Below are 9,821 nucleotides of genomic sequence, written 5' to 3'. Positions count from 1 at the left end.
AATCATCTTTAAATTTTAATACCGAGCTTGCCAGGACTCAAACCTGAAATCTTATGCTCCGTAGGCAGACGCGTTATCCATTGCGCCACAAGCCCGTTAGAGGTTGATCAAAATGATATTGAAGCATTGAAATATTATAAATTTCCCTTCCGTTATACTCTAATAATCAGCTTTAAATGGTAATACCGAGCTTGCCAGGACTCGAACCTGGAATCTTCTGCTCCGTAGGTAGACGCGTTATCCATTGCGCCACAAGCCCGTTAGAGGTTGATCAAAATGATATTGAAGCATTGAAATATTATAAATTTCCGTTCCGTTATACTCTAATAATCAGCTTTAAATGGTAATACCGAGCTTGCCAGGACTCGAACCTGGAATCTTCTGCTCCGTAGGTAGACGCGTTATCCATTGCGCCACAAGCCCGTAAGAGGTTGATCAAAATGATATTGAAGCATTGAAATATTATAAATTTCCCTTCCGTTATACTCTAATAATCATCTTTAAATGGTAATACCGAGCTTGCCAGGACTCGAACCTGGAATCTTCTGCTTCGAAGGCAGACGCGTTATCCATTACGCCACAAGCTCTTGCTTGGTATAATAAATAAAATTTCCAAACATTGTATTTATGCATTCTTTATGACGCATAAAAGATCTTTTACGAAAATAAAAAAGAGCTTGCCAGGACTCGAACCTGGAATCTTATGCTCCGTAGGCAGACGCGTTATCCATTGCGCCACAAGCCCGTTAGAGGTTGATCAAAATGATATTGAAGCATTGAAATATTATAAATTTCCCTTCCGTTATACTCTAATAATCAGCTTTAAATGGTAATACCGAGCTTGCCAGGACTCGAACCTGGAATCTTCTGCTCCGTAGGTAGACGCGTTATCCATTGCGCCACAAGCCCGTTAGAGGTTGATCAAAATGATATTGAAGCATTGAAATATTATAAATTTCCCTTCCATTATACTCTAATAATCATCTTTAAATGGTAATACCGAACTTGCCAGGACTCGAACCTGGAATCTTCTGCTTCGAAGGCAGACGCGTTATCCATTACGCCACAAGCCCGTTAGAGGTTGATCAAAATGATATTGAAGCATTGAAATATTATAAATTTCCCTTCCGTTATACTCTAATAATCATCTTTAAATTTTAATACCGAGCTTGCCAGGACTCGAACCTGGAATCTTATGCTCCGTAGGCAGACGCGTTATCCATTGCGCCACAAGCCCGTTAGAGGTTGATCAAAATGATATTGAAGCATTGAAATATTATAAATTTCCCTTCCGTTATACTCTAATAATCAGCTTTAAATGGTAATACCGAGCTTGCCAGGACTCGAACCTGGAATCTTCTGCTCCGTAGGTAGACGCGTTATCCATTGCGCCACAAGCCCGTTAGAGGTTGATCAAAATGATATTGAAGCATTGAAATATTATAAATTTCCCTTCCGTTATACTCTAATAATCATCTTTAAATGGTAATACCGAGCTTGCCAGGACTCGAACCTGGAATCTTCTGCTTCGAAGGCAGACGCGTTATCCATTACGCCACAAGCCCGTTAGAGGTTGATCAAAATGATATTGAAGCATTGAAATATTATTAATTTCCCTTCCGTTATACTCTAATAATCATCTTTAAATTTTAATACCGAGCTTGCCAGGACTCGAACCTGGAATCTTATGCTCCGTAGGCAGACGCGTTATCCATTGCGCCACAAGCCCGTTAGAGGTTGATCAAAATGATATTGAAGCATTGAAATATTATAAATTTCCCTTCCGTTATACTCTAATAATCATCTTTAAATGGTAATACCGAGCTTGCCAGGACTCGAACCTGGAATCTTCTGCTTCGAAGGCAGACGCGTTATTCATTACGCCACAAGCTCTTGCTTGGTGTAATAAATAAAATTTCCAAACATTGTATTTATGCATTCTTTATGACGCATAAAAGATCTTTTACGAAAATAAAAAAAGAGCTTGCCAGGACTCGAACCTGGAATCTTCTGCTCCGTAGGCAGACGCGTTATCCATTGCGCCACAAGCCCGTTATAGATTGATCAAAATGATATTGAAGCCTTGAAATATTATAAATTTCCCTTCCGTTATACTCTAATAATCATCTTTAAATTTTAATACCGAGCTTGCCAGGACTCGAACCTGGAATCTTCTGCTCCGTAGGCAGACGCGTTATCCATTGCGCCACAAGCCCGTTAGAGGTTGATCAAAATGATATTGAAGCATTGAAATATTATAAATTTCCCTTCCGTTATACTCTAATAATCATCTTTAAATGGTAATACCGAGCTTGCCAGGACTCGAACCTGGAATCTTCTGCTTCGAAGGCAGACGCGTTATCCATTGCGCCACAGGCCCGTTAGAGGTTGATCAAAATGATATTGAAGCATTGAAATATTATAAATTTCCCTTCCGTCATACTCTAATAATCATCTTTAAATGGTAATACCGAGCTTGCCAGGACTCGAACCTGGAATCTTCTGCTTCGAAGGCAGGCGCGTTATCGATTACGCCTCAAGCCCTTGCTTCGTATTATAAATAAAATTTCCAAACATTGTATTTATGCATTCTTTATGACGCATAAAAGATCTTTTACGAAAATAAAAAAGAGCTTGCCAGGACTCGAACCAGGAATCTTCTGCTCTGTAGGCAAACGCGTTATCCATTGCGCCACAGGCCCGCTAGAGGTTGATCAAAATGCTATTGAAGCATTGCAATATTATAAATTTCCCTTCCGTTATACTCCAATAATCATCTTTAAATGGTAATACCGAGCTTGTCAGGACTCGAACCTGGAATCTTATGCTCCGTAGGCAGACGCGTTATCCATTGCGCTACAAGCCCGTTAGAGGTTGATCAAAATGATATTGAAGCATTGAAATATTATAAATTTCCCTTCCGTTATACTCTGATAATCAGCTTTAAATGGTAATACCGAGCTTGCCAGGACTCGAACCTGGAATCTTCTGCTTCGAAAGCAGACGCGTTATCCATTACGCCACAAGCTCTTGCTTGGTATAATAAATAAAATTTCCAAACATTGTATTTATGCATTCTTTATGACGCATAAAAGATCTTTTACGAAAATAAAAAAGAGCTTGCCAGGACTCGAACCTGGAATCTTCTGCTCCGTAGGCAGACGCGTTATCCGTTGCGCCACAAGCCCGTTAGAGATTGATCAAAATGAAATTGAAGCATTGAAATATTATAAATTTCCCTTCCGTTATACTCTAATAATCATCTTTAAATTTTAATACCGAGCTTGCCAGGACTCGAACCTGGAATCTTATGCTCCGTAGGCAGACGCGTTATCCATTGCGCCACAAGCCCGTTAGAGGTTGATCAAAATGATATTGAAGCATTGAAATATTATAAATTTCCCTTCCGTTATACTCTAATAATCAGCTTTAAATGGTAATACCGAGCTTGCCAGGACTCGAACCTGGAATCTTCTGCTCCGTAGGTAGACGCGTTATCCATTGCGCCACAAGCCCGTTAGAGGTTGATCAAAATGATATTGAAGCATTGAAATATTATAAATTTCCCTTCCGTTATACTCTAATAATCATCTTTAAATGGTAATACCGAGCTTGCCAGGACTCGAACCTGGAATCTTCTGCTTCGAAGGCAGACGCGTTATCCATTACGCCACAAGCCCGTTAGAGGTTGATCAAAATGATATTGAAGCATTGAAATATTATAAATTTCCCTTCCGTTATACTCTAATAATCATCTTTAAATTTTAATACCGAGCTTGCCAGGACTCGAACCTGGAATCTTATGCTCCGTAGGCAGACGCGTTATCCATTGCGCCACAAGCCCGTTAGAGGTTGATCAAAATGATATTGAAGCATTGAAATATTATAAATTTCCCTTCCGTTATACTCTAATAATCAGCTTTAAATGGTAATACCGAGCTTGCCAGGACTCGAACCTGGAATCTTCTGCTTCGAAGGCAGACGCGTTATCCATTACGCCACAAGCCCGTTAGAGGTTGATCAAAATGATATTGAAGCATTGAAATATTATTAATTTCCCTTCCGTTATACTCTAATAATCATCTTTAAATTTTAATACCGAGCTTGCCAGGACTCAAACCTGAAATCTTATGCTCCGTAGGCAGACGCGTTATCCATTGCGCCACAAGCCCGTTAGAGGTTGATCAAAATGATATTGAAGCATTGAAATATTATAAATTTCCCTTCCGTTATACTCTAATAATCAGCTTTAAATGGTAATACCGAGCTTGCCAGGACTCGAACCTGGAATCTTCTGCTCCGTAGGTAGACGCGTTATCCATTGCGCCACAAGCCCGTTAGAGGTTGATCAAAATGATATTGAAGCATTGAAATATTATAAATTTCCGTTCCGTTATACTCTAATAATCAGCTTTAAATGGTAATACCGAGCTTGCCAGGACTCGAACCTGGAATCTTCTGCTCCGTAGGTAGACGCGTTATCCATTGCGCCACAAGCCCGTAAGAGGTTGATCAAAATGATATTGAAGCATTGAAATATTATAAATTTCCCTTCCGTTATACTCTAATAATCATCTTTAAATGGTAATACCGAGCTTGCCAGGACTCGAACCTGGAATCTTCTGCTTCGAAGGCAGACGCGTTATCCATTACGCCACAAGCTCTTGCTTGGTATAATAAATAAAATTTCCAAACATTGTATTTATGCATTCTTTATGACGCATAAAAGATCTTTTACGAAAATAAAAAAGAGCTTGCCAGGACTCGAACCTGGAATCTTATGCTCCGTAGGCAGACGCGTTATCCATTGCGCCACAAGCCCGTTAGAGGTTGATCAAAATGATATTGAAGCATTGAAATATTATAAATTTCCCTTCCGTTATACTCTAATAATCAGCTTTAAATGGTAATACCGAGCTTGCCAGGACTCGAACCTGGAATCTTCTGCTCCGTAGGTAGACGCGTTATCCATTGCGCCACAAGCCCGTTAGAGGTTGATCAAAATGATATTGAAGCATTGAAATATTATAAATTTCCCTTCCATTATACTCTAATAATCATCTTTAAATGGTAATACCGAACTTGCCAGGACTCGAACCTGGAATCTTCTGCTTCGAAGGCAGACGCGTTATCCATTACGCCACAAGCCCGTTAGAGGTTGATCAAAATGATATTGAAGCATTGAAATATTATAAATTTCCCTTCCGTTATACTCTAATAATCATCTTTAAATTTTAATACCGAGCTTGCCAGGACTCGAACCTGGAATCTTATGCTCCGTAGGCAGACGCGTTATCCATTGCGCCACAAGCCCGTTAGAGGTTGATCAAAATGATATTGAAGCATTGAAATATTATAAATTTCCCTTCCGTTATACTCTAATAATCAGCTTTAAATGGTAATACCGAGCTTGCCAGGACTCGAACCTGGAATCTTCTGCTCCGTAGGTAGACGCGTTATCCATTGCGCCACAAGCCCGTTAGAGGTTGATCAAAATGATATTGAAGCATTGAAATATTATAAATTTCCCTTCCGTTATACTCTAATAATCATCTTTAAATGGTAATACCGAGCTTGCCAGGACTCGAACCTGGAATCTTCTGCTTCGAAGGCAGACGCGTTATCCATTACGCCACAAGCCCGTTAGAGGTTGATCAAAATGATATTGAAGCATTGAAATATTATTAATTTCCCTTCCGTTATACTCTAATAATCATCTTTAAATTTTAATACCGAGCTTGCCAGGACTCGAACCTGGAATCTTATGCTCCGTAGGCAGACGCGTTATCCATTGCGCCACAAGCCCGTTAGAGGTTGATCAAAATGATATTGAAGCATTGAAATATTATAAATTTCCCTTCCGTTATACTCTAATAATCAGCTTTAAATGGTAATACCGAGCTTGCCAGGACTCGAATCTGGAATCTTCTGCTCCGTAGGTAGACGCGTTATCCATTGCGCCACAAGCCCGTTAGAGGTTGATCAAAATGATATTGAAGCATTGAAATATTATAAATTTCCCTTCCGTTATACTCTAATAATCAGCTTTAAATGGTAATACCGAGCTTGCCAGGACTCGAACCTGGAATCTTCTGCTTCGAAGGCAGACGCGTTATCCATTACGCCACAAGCTCTTGCTTGGTATAATAAATAAAATTTCCAAACATTGTATTTATGCATTCTTTATGACGCATAAAAGATCTTTTACGAAAATAAAAAAGAGCTTGCCAGGACTCGAACCTGGAATCTTATGCTCCGTAGGCAGACGCGTTATCCATTGCGCCACAAGCCCGTTAGAGGTTGATCAAAATGATATTGAAGCATTGAAATATTATAAATTTCCCTTCCGTTATACTCTAATAATCATCTTTAAATTTTAATACCGAGCTTGCCAGGACTCGAACCTGGAATCTTATGCTCCGTAGGCAGACGCGTTATCAATTGCGCCACAAGCCCGTTATAGGTTGATCAAAATGATATTGAAGCATTGAAATATTATAAATTTCCCTTCCGTTATACTCTAATAATCATCTTTAAATGGTAATACCGAGCTTGCCAGGACTCGAACCTGGAATCTTCTGCTTCGAAGGCAGATGCGTTATTTATTACGCCACAAACCCTTGCTTGGTATTATAAATAAAATTTCCAAACATTGTATTTATGCATTCTTTATGACGCATAAAAGATATTTTACGAAAATAAAAAAAGAGCTTTCCAGGACTCGAACCTGGAATATTCTGCTCCGTAGGCAGACGCGTTATCCATTGCGCCAGAAGCCCGTTAGAAGTTGATCAAAATGCTATTGAAGCATTGCTATATTAAAAATTCCCCTTCCGTTATACTCTAATAATCATCTTTAAATGTTAATACCGAGCTTGCCAGGACTCGAACCTGGAATCTTATGCTCCGTAGGCAGACGCGTTATCCTTTGCGCCACAAGCCCGTTAGAGGTTTATCAAAATGATATTGAAGCATTGAAATATTATAAATTTCCCTTCCGTTATACTCTAAGAATCATCTTTAAATGGTAATACCGAGCTTGCCAGGACTCGAACACGGAATCTTCTGCTTCGTAGGCAGGCGCGTTATCCATTACGCCACAAGCCCTTGCTTCGTATTATAAATAAAATTTCCAAACGTTGTATTTATGCATTCTTTATGACGCATAAAAGATCTTTTACGAAAATAAAAAAGAGCTTGCCAGACCTCGAACCCGGAATCTTCTGCTCCGTAGGCAAACGCGTTATCCATTGCGCCACAGGCCCGCTAGAGGTTGATCAAAATGCTATTGAAGCATTGCAATATTATAAATTTCCCTTCCGTTATACTCCAATAATCATCTTTAAATGGTAATACCGAGCTTGCCAGGACTCGAACCTGGAATCTTATGCTTCGTCTGCAGACGCGTTATCCATTGCGCCACAGGCCCGTTAGAGGTTGATCAAAATGCTATTGAAGCATTGCAATATTATAAATTTCCCTTCCGTTATACTCTAATAATCATCTTTAAATTTTAATACCGAGCTTGCCAGGACTCGAACCTGGAATCTTATGCTCCGTAGGCAGACGCGTTATCCATTGCGCCACAAGCCCGTTAGAGGTTGATCAAAATGATATTGAAGCATTGAAATATTATAAATTTCCCTTCCGTTATACTCTAATAATCATCTTTAAATGGTAATACCGAGCTTGCCAGGACTCGAACCTGGAATCTTCTGCTTCGAAGGCAGATGCGTTATTTATTACGCCACAAACCCTTGCTTGGTATTATAAATAAAATTTCCAAACATTGTATTTATGCATTCTTTATGACGCATAAAAGATATTTTACGAAAATAAAAAAGAGCTTGCCAGACCTCGAACCCGGAATCTTCTGCTCCGTAGGCAAACGCGTTATCCATTGCGCCACAGGCCCGCTAGAGGTTGATCAAAATGCTATTGAAGCATTGCAATATTATAAATTTCCCTTCCGTTATACTCCAATAATCATCTTTAAATGGTAATACCGAGCTTGCCAGGACTCGAACCTGGAATCTTATGCTTCGTCGGCAGACGCGTTATCCATTGCGCCACAGGCCCGTTAGAGGTTGATCAAAATGCTATTGAAGCATTGCAATATTATAAATTTCCCTTCCGTTATACTCTAATAATCATCTTTAAATTTTAATACCGAGCTTGCCAGGACTCGAACCTGGAATCTTATGCTCCGTAGGCAGACGCGTTATCCATTGCGCCACAAGCCCGTTAGAGGTTGATCAAAATGATATTGAAGCATTGAAATATTATAAATTTCCCTTCCGTTATACTCTAATAATCATCTTTAAATGGTAATACCGAGCTTGTTAGGACTCGAACCTGGAATCTTCTGCTTCGAAGGCAGATGCGTTATTTATTACGCCACAAACCCTTGCTTGGTATTATAAATAAAATTTCCAAACATTGTATTTATGCATTCTTTATGACGCATAAAAGATATTTTACGAAAATAAAAAAAGAGCTTGCCAGGACTCGAACCTGGAATATTCTGCTCCGTAGGCAGACGCGTTATCCATTGCGCCAGAAGCCCGTTAGAAGTTGATCAAAATGCTATTGAAGCATTGCTATATTAAAAATTCCCCTTCCGTTATACTCTAATAATCATCTTTAAATGTTAATACCGAGCTTGCCAGGACTCGAACCTGGAATCTTATGCTCCGTAGGCAGACGCGTTATCCTTTGCGCCACAAGCCCGTTAGAGGTTAATCAAAATGATATTGAAGCATTGAAATATTATAAATTTCCCTTCCGTTATACTCTAAGAATCATCTTTAAATGGTAATACCGAGCTTGCCAGGACTCGAACCCGGAATCTTCTGCTTCGAAGGCAGACGCGTTATGCATTACGCCACAAGCCCTTGCTTCGTATTATAAATAAAATTTCCAAACATTGTATTTATGCATTCTTTATGACGCATAAAAGATCTATTACGAAAATAAAAAAAGAGCTTGCCAGGACTCGAACCTGGAATCTTCTGCTCTGTAGGAAGACGCGTTATCCATTGCGCCACAAGCCCGTTAGAGGTTGATCAAAATGCTATTGAAGCATTGCAATATTATAAATTTCCCTTCCGTTATACTCTAATAATCATCTTTAAATGTTAATACCGAGCTTGCCAGGACTCGAACCTGGAATCTTCTGCTCCGTAGGCAGACGCGTTATCCATTGCGCCACAAGCCCGTTAGAAGTTGTTCAAAATGCTATTGAAGCATTGCAATATTATAAATTTCCCTTCCGTTATACTCTAATAATCATCTTTAAATGTTTATACCGAGCTTGCCAGGACTCGAACCTGGAATCTTATGCTCCGTAGGCAGACGCGTTATCCATTGCGCCACAAGCCCGTTAGAGGTTGATCAAAATGATATTGAAGCATTGAAATATTATAAATTTCCCTTCCGTTATACTCTAATAATCAGCTTTAAATGGTAATACCGAGCTTGCCAGGACTCGAACCTGGAATCTTCTGCTCCGTAGGTAGACGCGTTATCCATTGCGCCACAAGCCCGTTAGAGGTTGATCAAAATGATATTGAAGCATTGAAATATTATAAATTTCCCTTCCGTTATACTCTAAGAATCATCTTTAAATGGTAATACCGAGCTTGCCAGGACTCGAACCCGGAATCTTCTGCTTCGAAGGCAGGCGCGTAACCCATTACGCCACAAGCCCTTGCTTCGTATTATAAATAAAATTTCCAAACGTTGTATTTATGCATTCTTTATGACGCATAAAAGATCTTTTACGAAAATAAAAAAGAGCTTGCCAGGACTCGAACCAGGAA

General features: G+C 39.5%; 44 non-coding genes across 44 annotated transcripts; all 44 read right to left on the bottom strand.

Moving 5' to 3' along the window:
• Positions 1–186: 186 nt before the first annotated feature.
• On the bottom strand, positions 187–259 carry TRNAR-ACG (transfer RNA arginine (anticodon ACG)). The gene has a single exon. It is a non-coding gene; the product is annotated as a tRNA-Arg (tRNA).
• A 91-nt stretch (positions 260–350) lies between these two features.
• TRNAR-ACG (transfer RNA arginine (anticodon ACG)) lies at positions 351–423 on the bottom strand. Its single transcript has one exon. It is a non-coding gene; the product is annotated as a tRNA-Arg (tRNA).
• Positions 424–514: 91 nt separating this feature from the next.
• On the bottom strand, positions 515–587 carry TRNAR-UCG (transfer RNA arginine (anticodon UCG)). The gene has a single exon. It is a non-coding gene; the product is annotated as a tRNA-Arg (tRNA).
• Positions 588–672: 85 nt separating this feature from the next.
• On the bottom strand, positions 673–745 carry TRNAR-ACG (transfer RNA arginine (anticodon ACG)). Its single transcript has one exon. It is a non-coding gene; the product is annotated as a tRNA-Arg (tRNA).
• Positions 746–836: 91 nt separating this feature from the next.
• On the bottom strand, positions 837–909 carry TRNAR-ACG (transfer RNA arginine (anticodon ACG)). Its single transcript has one exon. It is a non-coding gene; the product is annotated as a tRNA-Arg (tRNA).
• Positions 910–1,000: 91 nt separating this feature from the next.
• Positions 1,001–1,073, bottom strand: TRNAR-UCG (transfer RNA arginine (anticodon UCG)). The gene has a single exon. It is a non-coding gene; the product is annotated as a tRNA-Arg (tRNA).
• Positions 1,074–1,164: 91 nt separating this feature from the next.
• On the bottom strand, positions 1,165–1,237 carry TRNAR-ACG (transfer RNA arginine (anticodon ACG)). The gene has a single exon. It is a non-coding gene; the product is annotated as a tRNA-Arg (tRNA).
• Positions 1,238–1,328: 91 nt separating this feature from the next.
• Positions 1,329–1,401, bottom strand: TRNAR-ACG (transfer RNA arginine (anticodon ACG)). The gene has a single exon. It is a non-coding gene; the product is annotated as a tRNA-Arg (tRNA).
• A 91-nt stretch (positions 1,402–1,492) lies between these two features.
• On the bottom strand, positions 1,493–1,565 carry TRNAR-UCG (transfer RNA arginine (anticodon UCG)). Its single transcript has one exon. It is a non-coding gene; the product is annotated as a tRNA-Arg (tRNA).
• Positions 1,566–1,656: 91 nt separating this feature from the next.
• TRNAR-ACG (transfer RNA arginine (anticodon ACG)) lies at positions 1,657–1,729 on the bottom strand. The gene has a single exon. It is a non-coding gene; the product is annotated as a tRNA-Arg (tRNA).
• Positions 1,730–1,820: 91 nt separating this feature from the next.
• Positions 1,821–1,893, bottom strand: TRNAR-UCG (transfer RNA arginine (anticodon UCG)). Its single transcript has one exon. It is a non-coding gene; the product is annotated as a tRNA-Arg (tRNA).
• Positions 1,894–1,979: 86 nt separating this feature from the next.
• TRNAR-ACG (transfer RNA arginine (anticodon ACG)) lies at positions 1,980–2,052 on the bottom strand. The gene has a single exon. It is a non-coding gene; the product is annotated as a tRNA-Arg (tRNA).
• A 91-nt stretch (positions 2,053–2,143) lies between these two features.
• TRNAR-ACG (transfer RNA arginine (anticodon ACG)) lies at positions 2,144–2,216 on the bottom strand. The gene has a single exon. It is a non-coding gene; the product is annotated as a tRNA-Arg (tRNA).
• A 91-nt stretch (positions 2,217–2,307) lies between these two features.
• Positions 2,308–2,380, bottom strand: TRNAR-UCG (transfer RNA arginine (anticodon UCG)). The gene has a single exon. It is a non-coding gene; the product is annotated as a tRNA-Arg (tRNA).
• Positions 2,381–2,957: 577 nt separating this feature from the next.
• On the bottom strand, positions 2,958–3,030 carry TRNAR-UCG (transfer RNA arginine (anticodon UCG)). Its single transcript has one exon. It is a non-coding gene; the product is annotated as a tRNA-Arg (tRNA).
• Positions 3,031–3,115: 85 nt separating this feature from the next.
• On the bottom strand, positions 3,116–3,188 carry TRNAR-ACG (transfer RNA arginine (anticodon ACG)). The gene has a single exon. It is a non-coding gene; the product is annotated as a tRNA-Arg (tRNA).
• A 91-nt stretch (positions 3,189–3,279) lies between these two features.
• On the bottom strand, positions 3,280–3,352 carry TRNAR-ACG (transfer RNA arginine (anticodon ACG)). Its single transcript has one exon. It is a non-coding gene; the product is annotated as a tRNA-Arg (tRNA).
• Positions 3,353–3,443: 91 nt separating this feature from the next.
• Positions 3,444–3,516, bottom strand: TRNAR-ACG (transfer RNA arginine (anticodon ACG)). Its single transcript has one exon. It is a non-coding gene; the product is annotated as a tRNA-Arg (tRNA).
• A 91-nt stretch (positions 3,517–3,607) lies between these two features.
• TRNAR-UCG (transfer RNA arginine (anticodon UCG)) lies at positions 3,608–3,680 on the bottom strand. The gene has a single exon. It is a non-coding gene; the product is annotated as a tRNA-Arg (tRNA).
• A 91-nt stretch (positions 3,681–3,771) lies between these two features.
• On the bottom strand, positions 3,772–3,844 carry TRNAR-ACG (transfer RNA arginine (anticodon ACG)). The gene has a single exon. It is a non-coding gene; the product is annotated as a tRNA-Arg (tRNA).
• A 91-nt stretch (positions 3,845–3,935) lies between these two features.
• TRNAR-UCG (transfer RNA arginine (anticodon UCG)) lies at positions 3,936–4,008 on the bottom strand. Its single transcript has one exon. It is a non-coding gene; the product is annotated as a tRNA-Arg (tRNA).
• Positions 4,009–4,263: 255 nt separating this feature from the next.
• Positions 4,264–4,336, bottom strand: TRNAR-ACG (transfer RNA arginine (anticodon ACG)). Its single transcript has one exon. It is a non-coding gene; the product is annotated as a tRNA-Arg (tRNA).
• Positions 4,337–4,427: 91 nt separating this feature from the next.
• Positions 4,428–4,500, bottom strand: TRNAR-ACG (transfer RNA arginine (anticodon ACG)). Its single transcript has one exon. It is a non-coding gene; the product is annotated as a tRNA-Arg (tRNA).
• Positions 4,501–4,591: 91 nt separating this feature from the next.
• Positions 4,592–4,664, bottom strand: TRNAR-UCG (transfer RNA arginine (anticodon UCG)). The gene has a single exon. It is a non-coding gene; the product is annotated as a tRNA-Arg (tRNA).
• Positions 4,665–4,749: 85 nt separating this feature from the next.
• TRNAR-ACG (transfer RNA arginine (anticodon ACG)) lies at positions 4,750–4,822 on the bottom strand. Its single transcript has one exon. It is a non-coding gene; the product is annotated as a tRNA-Arg (tRNA).
• A 91-nt stretch (positions 4,823–4,913) lies between these two features.
• Positions 4,914–4,986, bottom strand: TRNAR-ACG (transfer RNA arginine (anticodon ACG)). Its single transcript has one exon. It is a non-coding gene; the product is annotated as a tRNA-Arg (tRNA).
• Positions 4,987–5,077: 91 nt separating this feature from the next.
• Positions 5,078–5,150, bottom strand: TRNAR-UCG (transfer RNA arginine (anticodon UCG)). The gene has a single exon. It is a non-coding gene; the product is annotated as a tRNA-Arg (tRNA).
• A 91-nt stretch (positions 5,151–5,241) lies between these two features.
• Positions 5,242–5,314, bottom strand: TRNAR-ACG (transfer RNA arginine (anticodon ACG)). Its single transcript has one exon. It is a non-coding gene; the product is annotated as a tRNA-Arg (tRNA).
• A 91-nt stretch (positions 5,315–5,405) lies between these two features.
• On the bottom strand, positions 5,406–5,478 carry TRNAR-ACG (transfer RNA arginine (anticodon ACG)). The gene has a single exon. It is a non-coding gene; the product is annotated as a tRNA-Arg (tRNA).
• A 91-nt stretch (positions 5,479–5,569) lies between these two features.
• Positions 5,570–5,642, bottom strand: TRNAR-UCG (transfer RNA arginine (anticodon UCG)). The gene has a single exon. It is a non-coding gene; the product is annotated as a tRNA-Arg (tRNA).
• Positions 5,643–5,733: 91 nt separating this feature from the next.
• TRNAR-ACG (transfer RNA arginine (anticodon ACG)) lies at positions 5,734–5,806 on the bottom strand. The gene has a single exon. It is a non-coding gene; the product is annotated as a tRNA-Arg (tRNA).
• Positions 5,807–6,061: 255 nt separating this feature from the next.
• On the bottom strand, positions 6,062–6,134 carry TRNAR-UCG (transfer RNA arginine (anticodon UCG)). Its single transcript has one exon. It is a non-coding gene; the product is annotated as a tRNA-Arg (tRNA).
• Positions 6,135–6,219: 85 nt separating this feature from the next.
• TRNAR-ACG (transfer RNA arginine (anticodon ACG)) lies at positions 6,220–6,292 on the bottom strand. The gene has a single exon. It is a non-coding gene; the product is annotated as a tRNA-Arg (tRNA).
• Positions 6,293–6,383: 91 nt separating this feature from the next.
• Positions 6,384–6,456, bottom strand: TRNAR-ACG (transfer RNA arginine (anticodon ACG)). The gene has a single exon. It is a non-coding gene; the product is annotated as a tRNA-Arg (tRNA).
• A 414-nt stretch (positions 6,457–6,870) lies between these two features.
• On the bottom strand, positions 6,871–6,943 carry TRNAR-ACG (transfer RNA arginine (anticodon ACG)). The gene has a single exon. It is a non-coding gene; the product is annotated as a tRNA-Arg (tRNA).
• Positions 6,944–7,520: 577 nt separating this feature from the next.
• TRNAR-ACG (transfer RNA arginine (anticodon ACG)) lies at positions 7,521–7,593 on the bottom strand. Its single transcript has one exon. It is a non-coding gene; the product is annotated as a tRNA-Arg (tRNA).
• A 577-nt stretch (positions 7,594–8,170) lies between these two features.
• Positions 8,171–8,243, bottom strand: TRNAR-ACG (transfer RNA arginine (anticodon ACG)). The gene has a single exon. It is a non-coding gene; the product is annotated as a tRNA-Arg (tRNA).
• Positions 8,244–8,657: 414 nt separating this feature from the next.
• TRNAR-ACG (transfer RNA arginine (anticodon ACG)) lies at positions 8,658–8,730 on the bottom strand. Its single transcript has one exon. It is a non-coding gene; the product is annotated as a tRNA-Arg (tRNA).
• Positions 8,731–8,821: 91 nt separating this feature from the next.
• Positions 8,822–8,894, bottom strand: TRNAR-UCG (transfer RNA arginine (anticodon UCG)). Its single transcript has one exon. It is a non-coding gene; the product is annotated as a tRNA-Arg (tRNA).
• An 86-nt stretch (positions 8,895–8,980) lies between these two features.
• On the bottom strand, positions 8,981–9,053 carry TRNAC-ACA (transfer RNA cysteine (anticodon ACA)). Its single transcript has one exon. It is a non-coding gene; the product is annotated as a tRNA-Cys (tRNA).
• A 91-nt stretch (positions 9,054–9,144) lies between these two features.
• On the bottom strand, positions 9,145–9,217 carry TRNAR-ACG (transfer RNA arginine (anticodon ACG)). Its single transcript has one exon. It is a non-coding gene; the product is annotated as a tRNA-Arg (tRNA).
• A 91-nt stretch (positions 9,218–9,308) lies between these two features.
• On the bottom strand, positions 9,309–9,381 carry TRNAR-ACG (transfer RNA arginine (anticodon ACG)). The gene has a single exon. It is a non-coding gene; the product is annotated as a tRNA-Arg (tRNA).
• A 91-nt stretch (positions 9,382–9,472) lies between these two features.
• On the bottom strand, positions 9,473–9,545 carry TRNAR-ACG (transfer RNA arginine (anticodon ACG)). Its single transcript has one exon. It is a non-coding gene; the product is annotated as a tRNA-Arg (tRNA).
• Positions 9,546–9,636: 91 nt separating this feature from the next.
• On the bottom strand, positions 9,637–9,709 carry TRNAR-UCG (transfer RNA arginine (anticodon UCG)). The gene has a single exon. It is a non-coding gene; the product is annotated as a tRNA-Arg (tRNA).
• Positions 9,710–9,821: the final 112 nt, after the last annotated feature.

The sequence above is a fragment of the Phalangium opilio genome, unplaced genomic scaffold (assembly GCF_054372755.1).
Source record: "Phalangium opilio isolate 3A_F unplaced genomic scaffold, DU_Popi_V2 ptg000088l_1, whole genome shotgun sequence".
NCBI classification, from domain to species: Eukaryota; Metazoa; Arthropoda; class Arachnida; order Opiliones; family Phalangiidae; genus Phalangium; species Phalangium opilio.
The sequence above is the reverse complement of the archived record's forward strand: the minus strand, read 5'-3'. Positions and strand labels throughout refer to the sequence as shown.